The 18,305-nt window shown below is 47.7% G+C and overlaps 1 protein-coding gene across 4 annotated transcripts in view; it reads right to left on the bottom strand.

The window, feature by feature from the left end:
* The window catches only part of thrb (thyroid hormone receptor beta), a 125,656-nt gene extending 116,137 nt beyond the window's left edge, over window positions 1-9,519 (bottom strand). For 2 of the 4 annotated variants that reach the window (XM_054745575.2, XM_054745571.2), the window contains exon 1: window positions 9,035-9,519. The gene's annotated coding sequence lies outside the window, so the exon portion shown is untranslated. The remainder of the gene's footprint in view (window positions 1-9,034) is intronic. The other 2 variants (XM_054745564.2, XM_054745580.2) reach the window with 2 other exon arrangements.
* Between the last annotated feature and the right edge of the window lie 8,786 nt (window positions 9,520-18,305).

The raw sequence follows: 18,305 nt of genomic DNA, 5'->3' as shown, positions 1-18,305 counted from the left end.
TTGGTCTCCAGAATCTGCTGATATTGAGTTGAATCCATGCGTCCCTCAACTTTAACAAGATTCCTAGTCCCTGCACTGGCCACAAAGCCCCGCAGTATGATGGAACCACCACCATGCTTTACTGTAGGTAGCAGGCGTTTTTCTTGGAATGCAGTTCTTTCTCCTCCATGCATAACGCTCCTTGTTATGCCCAAATAACTTGGTTTTAGTTTCATCAATCCACAGCACCTTATTAGGGAAGCTGGCTTGTCCAAATGTGCTTTAGCATACCTCTTGTGGCTGTTTGTGCTGTGGGCGGAGAAAAGGCTACCTCTGCATTACTCTCACATACAGCATCTCCTTGTGTAAAGTGCGCCGAATAATTGAACTATGCACAGTAACTCCATCTTCAGTAAGATGATGTTGTAGGTCTTTGGTGCTGGTCTGTGGGTTGACTGACTGTTCTCACCATTCTTCACTTCAGTTTAACCAAAAATTGTCTTGGTTTGCCACTTCAAGCCTTGAAGGTTGAATTTGGAACACGGACACTCTGGTAAAATCTAGTGTTTAGAGGTGGTAGTGCAACAACAGAAAACATTTTCCAGCCATCGGGGTGTTGATTCACTGCTGACACGTTAAGTGACTAGCCAGCACCATGTCCAGCGACAAATCATTCAGGATAAGGACTAATTTCTACTAATACGTTTATTTTTACAACAGTATTTACTGTTAGAACATATTCTGGTCTCAAAATCAGTTGCTTGACTTGCCAACTCCAATATTTTATATTGTCCCAGCCTTGCCTTGCCGAGCGGACACTTCAGCACAACCTCTAGTGGCTGGTACATGTAAACACCCTGTGTCATGCCCACAAAATAAAATTTTTATTATTTATTTAAAATATAGCCTTGAAAGGAAAAACTGGATTTATTCTGCACACCTCTAATTGCCCCGTTGAGGTATATCTTTATAGTAAAATATAGCTTTTTATTAAAATGTTCCACATTCCACCTTTAACATGAACTGTGCCTGTGGTCTTCCATTTCCTCAATATGTTCCCAACTGTGGAAACTGACAGCTGAAATCTCTGAGACAGCTTTCTGGATCCTTTCCCTAAATCATGATGGTGAACAATCTTTGTTTTCATGTCATCTGAGAGTTGTTTTGAGACCCCATGTTGCTACTCTTCAGAGAATGTTTAAAGATGAGGGAAACTTACACTTGGCCTCCTTAAATATTCTCTCATAATTGGATTCACCTGTGTGGAGTTCAAGGGTCACCAAGCTTATCAAACCAGTTTGGAGTTCCAATAATTAGTTCTAAATATTATGGAATCGATAAAGTGTACAAATTAATGCACCTGCCTAATTTTGTTTAAACAATTTTTGTACATAGGCCTGGGAGGTATGGCAAAATGTTCATATCACGTATTTTTTTAAAATTATATCGGTTTTACAGTATTTGACGGTATTTCTCACAAGGCCGTGATTACCCAGATTATTTTTTATAAGAAAATAATTACTGCACTAGATTGGCCTTAAACAGCACATTTAACCTTCATGTGCAGAATACCAGTTTTTCCATGTCCAGTTACAGGTAGGTAAATGCATAAACCCCCTCAAAGTATCCTTGTCAAAAGAAAGTAGTTAAGAAAAAACAACTAAAAAGATAAAATATTGCAGCCAAAGTAAACTATTTTTATTGAACACATTTTGCATATAATCTGTACAGTTAACCATCTTTATGATTTAACATCCAAGGTTATTGCGTTGCTTATCTCGACCCACTGCTTGCTTATTTTTTTCATAAACAGTCCCTTTAGCGAACGCGTCTTTAATGGACATTTGACTCTGACTGCTACTAGCAGTTTTAGCCTTGGAGGTGGAGGGTGCAGATCGAAGCTTGAGACATTCTTGGTATTCCAAGACGTGTTTTCGGCTGAGGTGATGAAGCAAGTTGCTGGTATTACCCCCGCCGGCTACCACCGTTGCTCGGCAGCATTTGCTTTTAAAAGTTGTTTGCTTCACGTCCGAACTTTTAAACTCGAAAAACCTCCAAACAACAGACGTGGCTCCACTCTTTGGAATAACAAGGAATCTGCAGGTTTGAGGTAGTCAAATTAAAGACTTTAAGACCTTTTTAAGGCCACTTTGACCAAATTTAAGCTATAATTTCCAGCCATTGCCACTAGCTTAATCAGCTAATGTGCTCATTTAATAGCCCCCTTTCACAACCAAGTGAATGTGTACGGTTCCGCTTATGCGTACATCATAAACAAAAAAAGTTGAACACCAACTAGAAATTCACAAACATTTTATAGAAATAAAAGAATCTTGTTTATTGGGTCTTTGGTAATTTAAGACCTTTGGAAACAGTATTTAAGGATTATTTGTAATTTTTAAGGATTTTTAGGGCCTTAAATTTGGAAAAGCAAATTTAAGACTTTTTAAGGACCCGCAGATACCCTGAATAAGTTCTTCTGTGTTCGAAGTTTCTATGTCGCCATGACAGCTCCCGCCAGCCACCATTCTTGGTTTCACCACTCTGTAATGTTTGTGTGTGGCAGTGAAATCAGTTCCCTCTGAAACACTTTCCTATTACGAGTATTCTGTACATTGTCTATGCCATTCACCGGTATAGCGGTATGTGAAAAATTCATATATCATTACCGTGGAGCTCTACGATGCTGCTGCTTTGGGCCCTGGCGAGATGGGCTGGGGTCTCCATGCCCTGGGTGGCATTTGGGCAAAAGAGGTGCCTATTGGGGCCAGTGGGGGAGCTGGCTCCCTGGAGGGCTCAGGCCAACCAGCCATTCCTCACCATCCCCACACATTTTTCTCCTCCTGCTCCCTCACATCATCACACAAACATGCACATAGGACCTTGGGGGGTGGACAAGTCAAGGGGTGCGGGTATGGACCCCAATTCCGCATTCCTGTGGCAACCTGCCCCCCAATTTTATTTGCACATTAAACACTTCCACCAACAACATTCCATGCAAACACACACTTAGGGCCTTGGGAGTGAGCACATTCAACGGCATTTGGCAAGGGGATCTTTCAGCATCATCCCAAGATCAGCATTCTTTGATATCGGTGATCGGCAGCAAAAAACCTGATCTGTGCATCCCTACCATCATGGCGAAGGGGCGGTCACATGAGTGGCATGACGTCACATGCAAAGGGTCAATACATCTTTGCCTCCCCTCCCGGGTCAGGGGGTTTAAGATTTTTGGAGTCTGCCTGATTAATCCTGGTGGGATCTGAGTCCCTGGGCTCTGTTGGGTCCAAGGCGGGGCTGGTCGCCCCTGGGTCCTGGGTTGCTGGGTTCCGGGCTGGGCCGGCTTGGGGGTGGGAGGCTGCAGGCGGGCCTGTGGGCTTGCCACTGATATCCCCCGGGACTCTGCCGGCTGCTAGTTGTGGCCCCCTGGGGCAATCCTCTGTGCCTCTCGAGGGGGGCAGGGGCTTTTCTGGTCGCAGTCTCCCTGGGTTCCCTGCGCTCTGGGGCAGCTCATGGATTTCTGAGACTTGGAGCTCCCTCCATCTCCTACGCATCTTTGGGGGGCAGATCTGTGGCCCCTCACACTCTCTATTGGATGCTCCTATAGAGAAACCTTACATAAACAAGCGCGGGTACGCACACAGGTGCTCACTAGGGCTGTCGCGGTAACCGCAAGAAGAAAATATCGCGATATTAAGAAACCCACCGCGCTGCAGGACGTGCCACCGCCATTACCGCACTTGATTAAATCTCGCGACAGCGCATGCTGAGAGGTAAAGTCCGCGCTGATCGAGGAGATAGTACACATGGAAGATGGAGGGAGCGGTGTCAGTGCGTCAGCTGCAGCCCAGCCAGAGACCTTGGAGCAGGCAGTGCTGCCACCAGCGGCAAAGAAAAAAACGCTTGGAGACCTGCTGAAGTCACGGACAAGGACGTCTCCTGTAACCGTCCCGAAGAGAGTTAGAGCCGAGCTGGAGCTCACTCGCTACCTGCAGGAGGAACCCATTGACCCTAATGAAAACCCTCTGACATGGTGGCGCAACAAACATGGGAGATTTCCATTGCTCTCCGAAGTCGCACGTAAGTACATGTGTATTTGTGCAACAAGCGCACCATCCGAGAGGGTTTTTAGTGTCGCTGGAAATGTTGTCACCCCTCTCAGATCCTCTCTCAAACCTCATAAGGTTAACATGATGGTTTTCCTTGCGCGTAACAAGGACATGACCGAGTTATAAGTTATTCTTGTGTGTGAAAGTGAAATGACAGTGCCTAGGACATCTCATTTTGTATACTTTATTTTAAACTACAAAACAAAACGGGCACTTTTTTATTTCTGTTATATGTTGCAGCCAAATTTGCATTTCAAAATTAAACCTCCTGAATGTTGTTTTTAAGTTCTGTCAGAAAATGCCGTAACTGCCCTTCGATCTGCATTCAATAAAGTGTTAAAACTGGCCATGTATTTTTTCTAACATTTTTTAAATATGTAAGCACAATGTTTCAAAGGAAATATTGCCATGAGTTTAGTAATCAACAAACAAATTTGCTAAGTACATAAATAAAAACGGGGTGCAATAATATCGCATACCGCAATATTGAGCTGCCCTGACTCACCGCAGGGGGAATTCCTCAACCGCGACAGCCCTAGTGCTCACATGGTGCTCTCATAAGTATGGACTTGGGCACGTTCAACACATGCCTTAAGGCTGTGGTTGGCACTGAATGCACTGTGATTTATTATCGTGATTGTTCAGTAAAACAATGTTGATTTTATATTTCCTCATCAGGTTGACGCAGTGATAGTTTGCTCCTGTTGTATTGTTGTGTCCCTTTTCTTTTTTTTTCTCTCCTTCTGCAGGTCTAGAAGCAGACTCTTATTCATCATTGATTATTTTTGTGGCAGCGGCAGTCCTGTGGGTGATAATGCCTTGTTGATGCTAGAGGTCAGAGGAGAATGGGCCAACTGATTCAAGCTGATAGAAGAGCAACTTTGACTGAAATAACCACTCGTTACAAACGAGGAATGCAGCAAAGCACTTGTGAAGCCACAACACGCACAACCTTGAGGCGGATGGGCTACAACAGCAGAAGACCCCACCGGGTACCACTCATCTCCACTACAAATAGGAAAAAGAGGGTACAATTTGCACAAGCTCACCAAAATTGGACTGTTGAACACTGGAAAAATGTTGCCTGATCTGATGAGTCTCCATTTCTGTTGAGACATTCAAATGGTAGAGTCAGAATTTGGCGTAAACAGAATGAGAACATGGATCCATCCTTTCTTGTTACCACTGTGCAGGCTGGTGGTGGTGTAATGGTGTGGGGGATGTTTTCTTGGCACATTTTAGGCTCCTTAGTACCAACTGGGCTTCATTTAAATGCCACGGGCTACCTGAGCATCGTTTTTGACCATGTCAATCCCTTCATGACCACCATGTACCCATCCTCTGATGGCTACTTCCAGCAGGATAATGCACCATGTCATAAAGCTCCAGTCATTTCAAATTGGTTTCTTGAACATGACGATGAGTTCACTGTACTACAATGGCCCCCACAGTCACCAGATCTCAACCCAATAGAGCGTCTTTGGAATGTGGTGGAACGGGAGCTTCGTGCCCTGGATGTGCATCCCACAAATCTCCATCAACTGCACAATGCTATCCTATCAATATGGGCCAACATTTATAGAGAACGCTTTCAGCACCTTGTTGAATCAATGCCACGTAGAATTAAGGCAGTTCTGAAGGCGAAAGGGGGTCAAACACTGCATTAGTGTCAGTGTTCCTAATAGTACTTCAGGTGAGTGTATTTAACTGTCATTTTTTATTGTAACAACCAAGGGGCCATTTTGTTCTGAATTTTATGATGCCAACAAGGAGTGGCAAAAATTGCAGTTCCACCATCATCCTCTAGGAGCTGGCAGAGCAAGTTCCTGTTGACTCCCGTGGTAAAAATGCCTGTGAGTGCGTAGCCTTCTTTAGCTCCCTAAAACAAGTGTAGGCTGTTTAATGCAAAGAAAAAATAACATAATTTGTCTTTTTCTTCTTGTGCTTTTTACTGAAGGCCGGCAAACAGAAAAAGTTAACTGCTAGTCTTTAACATCTATGGGCAGAGTAAACAGGTAACAGTTATAAAGCTGGTAGAGAGCCCTACAGACACGATTCCAACCTTCCAGTCATCCACTTCACACCAGACCATACATACAGCGCTTTGTTTGTCCATTCTGGCCATGTGAAAGCGCTCTATAAATAAACTTGATTTGATTTGATTTGATAAGACTCCACACTAGAATTTGTCTCTTCACGTCATCATGCACACCCTCATCAGAAAGGCCAGCACAACGATCATCGCACAGCCATCGCTCTCTGTCTGTGGCCTTAGCATTCCCGTTTTGTGTCAGTTAACAGTGCCTAACATGGTAGTGTGTGTTATTTTAGCCTTTGCTTTTCCAGTGCGTCGGCTCACTCGATTACGTACAGTAGCTCAGAGGCTTCCTGACTGCTGCAGCTCGTGATCCACGCCGGGCAGTCACAGCTCACTCCGTCCTGGTCCAGTTATATCCCGGATGACTCAGGGTTCCCACGAACCACCTCAGCTAGCTGCACTGTAAAAAAGCGCCTCAGCTCAATAGGTCAATCCAGGGTGTCCGGAGATTCCTCGCTCACCGGCTTCCTGGCTGCTGCGGCTCAGAATTACGCCGGGCGGTCACAGCTCGCTCCGTTACTGTCCAGTTCCACGTCGGATGACTCAGGACTCCCACGCCCACCTTATCAAGCTGCACCTTAAACAAGCACCTTGGCGTAACAGGTCATGCCAGGGCATCCGGAGATTCCTCGCTCACCGGCTTCCTGGCTGTCGTGGCTCAGATTCACACCGGGCGGTCACAGCTTGCTCCATTACTGTCCAGCTCCCAGTTCCAAGTCGGGCGATTAAGAGCTTCCATGCTCATATCATCCAGTGTCACCTTAACGGTAAACCCATTCTCTTTACTTTCTGGAACGCCACATCCTCATTTCTCTTCGAGGCTTGTGCCGGGATTTGTAGATTAACAGACGTCTCCCATCGCTAGCACCCCCGCTTTTGGGCCTTGCCACATGCTACAACCCTCCTCACTGCTTACTCGTTAACGTCGCAAGTGTGTGAACCCCAAGTCGTCCAGCGTGGAACTGAGAAGTGGACAGGAACAAAGCCAGCTGTGAAATTCCATTGTTTGGTTCTTTTCTAAACACCGACTATTGATTTGTTTTTACCTTTTTTAGCTGACAACACTGCAGCCATCCTCAGATCGGGCTGTGACCGCGCGGCGGGGATTATGAGCCGTGTTAGTTGCTGTTAACTGACACGAAACGGGAACGCTAAGGCCATGGACAGAGAGCGATGACTGAGCAATCATTGTTGTGCTGGACTTCCTGATATAGGGTGTGCGTGATGATGTGAAGAGACAAATTCCTGCTTAAAGAAGCCATTGGGATCAACTTCCTAACCTCAAAGATGGTGAACCATAACACTAGTAAGAGACAAAAACAGTGCAGCATAAAACATTCATAGAAAAACAAAAAAAAACAACAGCACACATTACAATTGATACCAGTTACCATGCTGGGAGAGCAGAATTCTGTCACATATGATGCTTTCCAGGGTCAGGAGTCTGGGTTAGGCTAACCCTGTTCAACGAACTGTTACAGACCACATCTATACCATACAGGCAGTGATACAGATGCAGCGTGCAGACAGGGGCTTTGCTCTGAGAGCCCGCGGCTGTCCAGACAAGCAACAGCAAACATGAGCAAACAAGCAGACAGGACGACCTTAAATACCCCCAGCTGATGCGGCTCTCAGCAGCTCCTTCCTGGCTGTGGGCTCAACAGCAACCCGCACGACACAAACCGATCCAATCAACGCTACATAGAAATCACTAGAAATGATAGATAGAAATCACTAGAAATGAATAGATAGATAGATAGATAGATAGATAGATAGATAGATAGATGATAGATGATAGATAGATAGATAGATAGATAGATAGATAGATAGATAGATAGATAGATAGATAGATAGATAGATAGATAGATAGATAGATAGAGCTTCAAGAGTCAGAGTTGGATTTTCCGACCGACCCTGAAGGCACCAGGCTGTCACCTAATTACATAAAAACTCGACAGACCCAAACGCTTGGTGTGAAATAGGTTTTCAGCTGAGAGACAGCTGTTTATCAGACCCAGTGAGACATGTGTCCAACTACTAGCAGCCCAGTGGTTTGTCCTAGCGGAGACAGAGGACTTACTCTGCACACCAGATGTTAACCCGCAGCATGAGAGAACGAAAGCTAACGCCTGTTTAAAGACGAGAAGCATCAAAAGTGCTCCAGTGGGTCAGTCCTGTGCCAGACAGGTGGCTCTGGGTTACAGAGTGGACCAGTCAGGACCCAGAAACCTAACTCTTCAAGTCTTCATAAAGCTAGCCCCGTACTGGTGCTGTCCAAACCAAACTTCATAACAAATATGTCCATTTAAACCGGTCTTGCTTTTTCCATAACCACATTGGGTCATATAAATACCTACAATGACAGAGTTTTATTATTTATGACGAGGTTTCATTCTGCGTTTAAAAAAAATGAAACAGAAGTTTGAATAGCCTGATTTTTTGTTACCCTTTCCCCGTGTCATTCGGATCAGGTATCCCATCATCCTAGCTGCAAAGTAGCGGCGAAATTATAAATATATGTTCAATTAAACCTGTTATAAAGTACTGAGTAAAAGCAAAAATATGCCGAAAGGTCACCAACATTATGTTAATGCATATACAGGCAGAGTCATTTGTCCAGATTTAAACCAGCGACCGGTTCGTGCGGCAGTGTAAAATTCGAGACATTTTGAATGAAGTACGGTCTGAACACAGTTGCTTCCATGGCACATAAAAGACATCCATGGCTGTTAAACATTACTATGACGCAAAACCACAATGCACCTGGCTGTGAAGCTGTCACGCAGCTAGCATTTTAAAAAGCTGTCACTGCCTGGATGTCAAAGTAAGACATGTCCGTGAGACATACCGTATCAGCGACACGAAGCCTCTATCCAGAGATTAGTCGGTGTCCCGGCGGCCGTGCATTCCTCTTCTGGGGGGACGCAGTGTTGATCTCCCTCCTTCGGCCCAGCTGAACGGGACACAGCGCCAGGGTTCAACCTGGAATGACCCGCGCCAGCGCAAACTAGGCGAGGGCTACACCCGCGCGCACGCGTGCCCGTCCGAAGCGTGCGTCGCGCGGTCTGCTAAGCCTGCGAACTTGAACATGAAGCCGAGAACAACAAGCTATAAAGCAAGAAGGAAAAAAAGAAGAAAAAACAGGAGGAGACGCTCCAGCGCTGCGGGGAACCAGAGAGCCCAAGCGAGCCTCGCCCTAATTACTAACTTTCTCTGGCTGGGGTTTGCTGCTGTTACATGGGACGGGCTACGTGCTGCACACGCGGAACTAATCTCCTCACTAACATACAACAGTCACACACGCTGCCCTAAATAAACACACTAAGCAAAGCTTTAGTCACAAACAAATGAAAACAAATACTGTGCTATTGGACATGGAAAATGTTGCTGCTCAAAGAGCAAGTCACCCCCCAATCAACTTCTTTTTGCTGATAAATTATATAAACGGGAGTGTAATCGTGCTGTAGACGTGTAGTCAATAATTTGGCACTTGAGTGCATCTTAGTTTAAACAGTCTGCTTAAAACTGTCAGTGTTGCGCCCTCTGCAGGTAAAACATCTGCACCACATTTAAATTTAAATCTGCCATTGCCATTGGCTAAAAGGTACCCAATGACGTTAGCTGGTACCATCAGGGGCGGATTAAGGACTGAAGAACATCCGGGGCTTAACACACGCACACGCACGCGCGCACACACACACACACGTGACACGCACTAGTCAACATCATATATGTCTTGTACCACATAATTTTTAATCTGAAGCTACATATTAAGCACATTCAGGGCAGAGTATTGTTCCTGTTATTGTTTAGTGTGAGATGATAGTAAATATTCCCTTTCTTTCTCCAACAACTTTACCTGATAGTAAGCTAACTTTAGGCAAACCAGCAGCACAACAAATATTTTCAAATAAGACTCACAAACCTGAGTCAACACCAGTCTCATCAAAGCCGGGATTCTGTCGCCGTACTTTTGGTCTAAAAAACGTCCTTATGTCCATCTTCACTCATGCATTTCAGGCAGAGACTGCAGAAGAAGCCGGCTGCTGAAGGGCTTCTTCTTCAGTGGTGGAGGCTCAGGCAGGCTGTATACAAACTACTGCCAGCTGCTCCCTCTCTGTTGGACTTTGGTACTGCATGTTACTTCCGCGATTTAGATCCGGGGCTTTCCATGAAACATCCGGGGCTTCAGCCCAAGTAGCCGGGCCTAACGCCGCCCCTGGGTACCATATAGTCACAGGCTGTGTCTCAATTCAGGGTCTGCATCCTACGTCGGCCGGATTCGTCGGCCGGTTACGTCACAGCGCCGCGACTAGGCCTGTCCCAATTCGAAGACTCCTTCAAATGCGGTCGACGAATGCGGCCTTCTTTTCGCCTGAATGAAGGATGGGTCTGGTGTATCCTTCAATGGGTAGCATTTCCCAAGATGCCTTGCGGGCCGGCCGGCAGAAAAACGGCGGACAGTGAAGCGGGAGCTGTCGGAGAGGATTGCGCATATAAATGTCAGTATAAACTTGAAAACTGTTAGGTTAAGGGCTTTTGGTGATACATGAACGTTATTTTAGTTAGAAATGTTACAGTAAAAGTGCTTGTATTGCGGTCTCGGCTCGTATGTTCGGCCGCTCGATGTCGTACTTCTCCCGCTACGTTTTCCCCCTGATTTTAATAGAAGTTTGTATTTTAGGTACAAGAGAAAACCAGGGAATTTATTAAGCTTAGGGCGGAGATGGACCACATGATCACTGGAGCAAAGTATTTGGCGGCTGTGGCATTGAGGTACAATAACATCTCATATTTTAAAAACTGGTTTCAGTTTATTTTTTTCTGCGAAAACATGAAAGGAATAACCCGTTGTCCTCTTTTCTCTTCCTGTTTCTTTTCTTACATGTTTGTTAAGACTATTCTGGAGAAAATGGGCATCCAGGGGAAGGTGACAGCGATGACCAGCTTCTGGAGCTGATCTGGGAGGACTTGAGGCTGCAGAGGGAGGCAGAGCAGCAGAGGGCACAGGAGAGAAGGGAGAACTTTGACATCTTTTTACTTTGCTAGAAAAATGGTTAATAAAGATTAAACATGTACATATAAAAGAAATATCTAAATAAAATCAGTTCTGCATTAAACTCTTGAATTTTATTTTGGTTTACAAATGAGAATTGTTTACTAGAGGGTATCCCGCTGGGTCAGAAAAGTCTTAAAAGGTGATGAATCGGTTTTGGTCAAATGAAGACCCTTAGAAAGTATTAAAAACTATTATCACATCTTTGCTCAGGCTCAGCTTGTCGAAAGTATTTTCTCCGAATTAGCTCTCCAACAGTCAAGGAAATGATTAAAGATCTAAATAAAACTTCGAGCTCCATCGTTTAAAGTTCCTTCTCCCTTCTGCTCAGCGGTTCCACGGTTGCTAGGCGACGGAACGTTCGCCGAGGGAGAGGCGGGAATTCATGAAGGCTAGGCCTGTCCAAATTCACAGCCGATAACATCCGGTCTACCTGGCCAACGGAGGACCCAGCCCACATCGGCCGAGTAGACTGGGTCCTTCGAAGGATGCAGACCCTGAATTGAGACACAGCCACAATGTCATTGTGAGCCTCTGTGTGTGTGTGTGTGTGTGTGTGTGTGTGTGTGTGTGTGAGTGTGTGTGTGTGTGTGTGTATTTGTTAGCCGCTCCGCCCTCTTGGTCTGCCAGACAACGCCTCCTTATGGCGCATTTTTCTAACAGGAAATAGGAGTGGAGTAAGGCTCTGGTAGGGGGTGACTTGCTCTTTACCTACATGGTTAAGCAGTCCTGGCCCTGGAGGTTTGCTGTCCAACATGTTTTAGGTGTTTCTCTGCTCCAGTATAATATTGTTACATGACCAGCTGAACATGAGCAGACAAACTCAAACAGGCCAGTTTGGCACCCTGTAGGACTAGGATTTTGTCATGTTCCTGGGCAGAGGTGAGTCACACCTTCTCCTCTCACCAGACTCTGAGCTAATTCTCCACAGGTGAGGAGCAGGGGGAGCGGCAGCTGCAGGAGATTTCCCAATCAGGGACGCGGGTTCAAAAGGAGGATGGAGACACATCACTTTGCCGGATGATTGCACCAGTTTAGGTAGCACCAGCCACTCGACTCTGAACTTTGATCTTATTAATTCGTGTTTTGACTCGCCTTCGACTAGTGGATTTATGACCTTGGATTGTATTTTGGATTTGGAATTGGATTATCCCTTACGCCTGTTTTTGTCTCGCTCAGGATCATCTCATCATCTACTCACCCTCGCTGTCTTCGTTTTCTGGAACATACTCATCACGTCCCATCCTCCTCCGCCGTTCCTGTTTGGCTTTCCCTCTGCTACCTCACCCCTCCTGGATCTCTCATCCTCTGCCCAGCGTCCTCCCCGGCTTCCCCTCCTCTACTGATTAACCTGAGCACCTCAGAGACTCGAGCCGTATTGCTCATCCCACAGGACTTCCCTGTGCGGTTTCAGTTCCCGTTTTTATAATAAAGACATTTTACTTTACTGCTTTGGACTACGTGTGCTGATTCTGCATGTCTTGGGTTAGACACTTACCTCGAGCCATGACAGAATCATCCGGCCACACATCTAATCCAGCGGAGTCAGCACTCGCGGATCTGGCTACCCGGATGTCCCAACAAGAGCAGACACTTCCCGTCCTCATGGAGCAGCTGAATATCACCAACCAACGTTATCAACGTTTGGAGACCGTCCTGCAGCAGCTTCAGGAGCAGCTCTCCTCTACAGCCTCGGGCTCCGTCCCCGCTCCAGCGACAGCCGCCGCTCCGGCGTTTGGAACAGAAGCACACGCACACGCCTCGGGAGGTGTGGTTTCACCTGGACTGGAGGTGCTCGGCTCTCCGGAAATCACCCACTTCCGTTCGGCTCCTCCTCGGCAATGTCCGACCTTCTCCGGTGAATTCGAGGATTGCTTTGGGTTTCTGCTACAGTGCCGCCTAGCGTTTGAAGACTCCCCGAGGTCTTTTCCTACTGACTCAATGAAGATCTCGTTTATTGTTGGACTACTTAGAGGCAAGGCGCTTCGGTTGGCGGAGGCTAAGAGCAGAAATCCTAATTTCCTGTCTGGTTCATACCCAGACTTTCTGGAGGATTTTAAACTGACTTTTTGCAGTTCAGAGACCACCACTGACATCAGAAAAAGACTGTTGCACCTCTCGCAGGGAAGAAGGTCAGTGGCTGACATGTCTCTGGAGTTTAGGACCTTGGCTGCAATGACATCATGGGGAGACGATGCCCTTAAAGCAGCATTCATCGAAGCGCTGAACGATCGGGTAAGGAACCAGCTGGCTCTGTGCCCCGAGCCATCAACCCTGGACGGACTGATCTCATTATGCATCTCTATCGACAAGAGACACAGGGAGCTTCAGAAGACACCATTCAGGGATCTGTCACCACCTGTAGCACATCGTCCATCCCATAGGTCTCCTCCTCTGGACTCACCCGAGGAGCCCATGCAGGTGGGACGTACCCACCTTACTCCAGAGGAGCGCCAACATCGTTACAGTAAAGGGTTGTGCCTTTACTGTGGAAAACCAGGACACATGGTGCACACTTGCCCTGCGGCGTCAAAAGGGCGTGCCCACCAGTAGTTCCGGGAGTTCTGGTGGGCAGTCATTCAGGTAAAGAGACCTCCCGTTTTCTTATTGACTGTGCTTTGACTGTTAACAGTCGTCGCCACCGGACGACTGCTCTAGTAGACTCAGGATGTGAACAGTCTTTGGTGGACCCTCAACTGGTGCAGGATTGGGGACTGTCTACTGTTCCACTGCCGGAACCTTTAACAGTGTCCTCCCTGGATGGGAGGCCCCTGGCCACAATCACCCACCGGACCCAACCACTCCAGCTCCAGGTCTCAGGTAACCACACGGAGATGATCTCATTATTTGTGTTTCCCTCCCCGCAGAACCAAGTAGTTCTAGGCCATTCCTGGCTTAGGGTACACAACCCGTGTTTGGACTGGAGATCAAGCCGTGTGGAGACCTGGAGTCCGGAGTGTCATCTTACCTGCCTGACCTCTGCTTCCTCTGGATCCAAGGACTCTGAAAGGACTCTTGTGGAGCCGCCCGATCTCACCCAGGTACCAAGTGAGTACCATGACTTGCAGCAAGTGTTCAGTAGAGATCAAGCAGCCACGTTGCCACCTCACCGTCCATTTGACATTGGAATAGACCTGTTGCCAGGAGCTCCGCTCCCAACCAGCCGCCTCTACAGTCTGTCCAAACCTGAACAGGACAGTATGAGGAAATACATTACAGAGGCCCTGGCCAATGGCATAATCAGGCCATCCACCTCGCCTCTGGGAGCTGGGTTTTTCTTCGTGGCCAAGAAGGACGGGTCGCTTCGCCCTTGTATTGATTACAGGGGTTTAAATCAAATAACGGTGAAGGACAAGTACCCGCTCCCTCTACTCTCATCAACCTTTGAACCTGGTCAAGATGCCACTGTTTTTACGTGGTTGGATCTCCGCAATGCATATCACCTGGTCAGAGTCCGCCAAGGTGACGAATGGAATACAGCTTTTAAGACACCCCTGGGGCACTTTGAATATTTGGTGATGCCCTTTGGCCTCACTAATGCTCCAGCGGTGTTTCAGAGACTTGTGAACTCAGTGTTGGGGGACTACATTAATGACTTTGTATCTGTATATCTTGATGATATTTTGATTTTTTCTAGGTCCATTGATCAACACCAGAAACATGTTCGGATGGTACTCCAACGGCTGTTGGAGAACAGACTATTTGTAAAAGCCGAGAAATGTGAATTTCATGTTTCAGTAGTTAAGTTTCTTGGTTTTGTTTTAGAAAGTGGACGGCTGAGGGCGGACCCAGACAAGGTCCAAGCAGTGACTGAGTGGCCTACCCCTGCCACCAGGAAACAACTGCAGCGGTTTCTTGGCTTTGCAAACTTTCACAGACGGTTTATCCGCAATTACAGCCAGACCACAGCCCCTCTGACAGCTCTAACCTCTGTTGTTAAGCCCTTTTCTTGGTCTCCAGAAGCAGAAGCTGCATTTAGGACTCTGAAGAGGAGGTTCACCGAGGCCCCAGTCCTCTCCAGACCAGACCCCACGCAGCAGTTCACTGTGGAGGTGGACGCCTCTGACACCGGGGTTGGCGCAGTCCTCTCTCAGGTATCCCCAGAAGACCACAAACTTCATCCGTGTGCCTTCTTCTCACAGCGCTTGACACCCACCGAGAGCAGGTATGACGTGGGGGACAGGGAGTTACTGGCAGTAAAACTGGCTTTGGAGGAGTGGAGACATTGGCTGGAGGGGGCTGAACTACCATTTATCATTTGGACTGATCATAAAAACCTGATCTATCTCAAGGAGGCAAAGAGACTGAACCCTCGACAGTATAGGTGGTCTTTGTTCTTCTCCCGCTTTAACTTTGTTTTGTCCTATAGACCAGGATCAAAGAACACAAAGCCTGACGCTCTGTCTCGCCAGCACTCCTCTGAAGATGAGACGGCTCCTAGCACCATCTTGCCTGCCTCCTGCATCGTTGCTGGAGTAACATGGCCCATAAGAGACCAGGTCCTGGAGGGCCTTAAGGTGGATCCTGGCCCAGGTAACGGACCCTCCAACAGACTGTTTGTTCCCCAGGCACTACGAGGAAAGGTTATTCACTGGGCTCACACCGGGAGGTTCTCAATCCACCCTGGAGTAGGACGTACTGTGGCTCTGATCAGGCGATCTTTCTGGTGGCCCTCCCTCTACAGAGACGTGAAGGAGTATGTGTCGGCCTGCCACGTCTGTGCCCAACAAAAAGGTACCAATCAGTCTCCAGCAGGCCTACTCTGTTCCCTACCAGTGCCGTCCCGTCCTTGGTCCCATATTGCCTTGGACTTTGTTTGTGGGTTGCCACCTTCGCATGGTTTTAGTGTCATTTTAACTGTTGTGGACAGGTTCTCCAAAGCCTGTCATCTGGTGCCGTTAAAGGCTCTCCCTACATCTGCCGTCACGGCCCAGCTTTTAATTCAACATGTCTTTCGTCTGCATGGGATCCCAACAGAGATCCTCTCTGACCGAGGCCCCCAGTTCGTGTCTCGTGTCTGGAGGGAGTTTGCCACCGCCTTGGGAGCCCAGGTGGCTCTGACCTCGGGGTTTCATCCGCAGACCAACGGACAATGCGAGCGGATGAACCAAGAGTTGGGTGCCATGCTTCGCTGCGTCTGCGCCACCAACCCATCCACCTGGAGTGAGCATTTGGCTTGGGTCGAATATGCCCATAATAGCCATGTCTCCTCCGCCACAGGTCAGTCTCCCTTCGAGTCCTCCCTCGGATATCAGCCCTCTCTGTTCCCCCTTCATACAGATGCCACCATCACCACTCCTCAGTTCCTTCGTCGGGCCCGCCGCACTTGGATCACCACGAGGTCGGCTCTTCAGCGGACCGCGGAAAGGAATCAGCGACTGGCTGACCGACACCGTCGTCCTGCTCCCACCTACTCTCCCGGTCAAATGGTCTGGTTGTCGTCCAAGGATGTCCCGCTGAAGGCGACCACCAGGAAGTTCTCTCCTAGGTTCCTTGGTCCCTTCAAGGTCGCGGCGGTCCCTAGTCCGACGACCGTGCGGTTGGAACTCCCGTCGTCTCTTCGGATCCATCCTGTGTTCCATGTCTCCCTGATCAAACCCGTCGTTTCCAGCCCTCTGAGCCCGGTTCCGGCTCCGCCTCCTCCTGCTCAGCTCTACAAAGGGGGGCTGGTATACAAGGTGCGGCGCATCCTCGACTCTCGCCCCCGTGGTCGGGGTCTTCAATATTTGGTGGACTGGGAGGGGTACGGCCCGGAGGAACGCTCCTGGATTCCCCGGTCCAACATCGAGGACCCCTCTCTCATCTCGGACTTCGAGGCCTCCAGATCCGGTGCTAGGACGCCGGGGGGCGTCCGTTGAGGGGGGGGGGGGGGGGGGGCACTGTCATGTTCCTGGGCAGAGGTGAGTCACACCTTCTCCTCTCACCAGACTCTGAGCTAATTCTCCACAGGTGAGGAGCAGGGGGAGCGGCAGCTGCAGGAGATTTCCCAATCAGGGACGCGGGTTCAAAAGGAGGATGGAGACACATCACTTTGCCGGATGATTGCACCAGTTTAGGTAGCACCAGCCACTCGACTCTGAACTTTGATCTTATTAATTCGTGTTTTGACTCGCCTTCGACTAGTGGATTTATGACCTTGGATTGTATTTTGGATTTGGAATTGGATTATCCCTTACGCCTGTTTTTGTCTCGCTCAGGATCATCTCATCATCTACTCACCCTCGCTGTCTTCGTTTTCTGGAACATACTCATCACGTCCCATCCTCCTCCGCCGTTTCTGTTCTGCTTTCCCTCTGCTACCTCACCCCTCCTGGATCTCTCATCCTCTGCCCAGCGTCCTCCCCGGCTTCCCCTCCTCTACTGATTAACCTGAGCACCTCAGAGACTCGAGCCGTATTGCTCATCCCACAGGACTTCCCTGTGCGGTTTCAGTTCCCGTTTTTATAATAAAGACATTTTACTTTACTCCTTTGGACTACGTGTGCTGATTCTGCATGTCTTGGGTTAGACACTTACCTCGAGCCATGACAGATTTATGATCCCTGTTTAACTGTGTCTCAGTGAACAAGTAAATAAAGTTTTATAGGACAATCAATAGGTTTGAGAAGTCACAGAAATAGTAACACAATTAAAACTACATAAAGAGAAACCATCTAGGAATTTGTTCTTTGATCCACCTGTTCTTGGGACATGTGGTCCATATCAGGGAAGACAGTTTCCCTGCATCAGTGATAACTGAGACCAACAAAGACTGACCTATTAATCATAAGAGAAAATCCAGAACATCCCCACCACCAGACACTGAGACACACTTAACAGGCTGCTTCATCTCTGCTGTCCCAGCAACTAGTATAGGAAGTTCTTTCTACTACTCTACAAATAAGCATGTCACTTTGAGCTGTTATTAATCTTTGTACACAGCTTGTGTGTCCAGAGATTGGAACATTTCTCAACGTCATTATTATTTAGAGGTTGTCGTATCTTTTTTCTCTTTCTCACTATCTGCTACATCTTATCTCTGTAAGGTGTTTCACTATCATTACAAATGAGTCCCATCGCTGTA

This window comes from Nothobranchius furzeri, chromosome 11 (assembly GCF_043380555.1).
Source record: "Nothobranchius furzeri strain GRZ-AD chromosome 11, NfurGRZ-RIMD1, whole genome shotgun sequence".
NCBI lineage: Eukaryota > Metazoa > Chordata > Actinopteri > Cyprinodontiformes > Nothobranchiidae > Nothobranchius > Nothobranchius furzeri.
The sequence above is the reverse complement of the archived record's forward strand: the minus strand, read 5'-3'. Positions and strand labels throughout refer to the sequence as shown.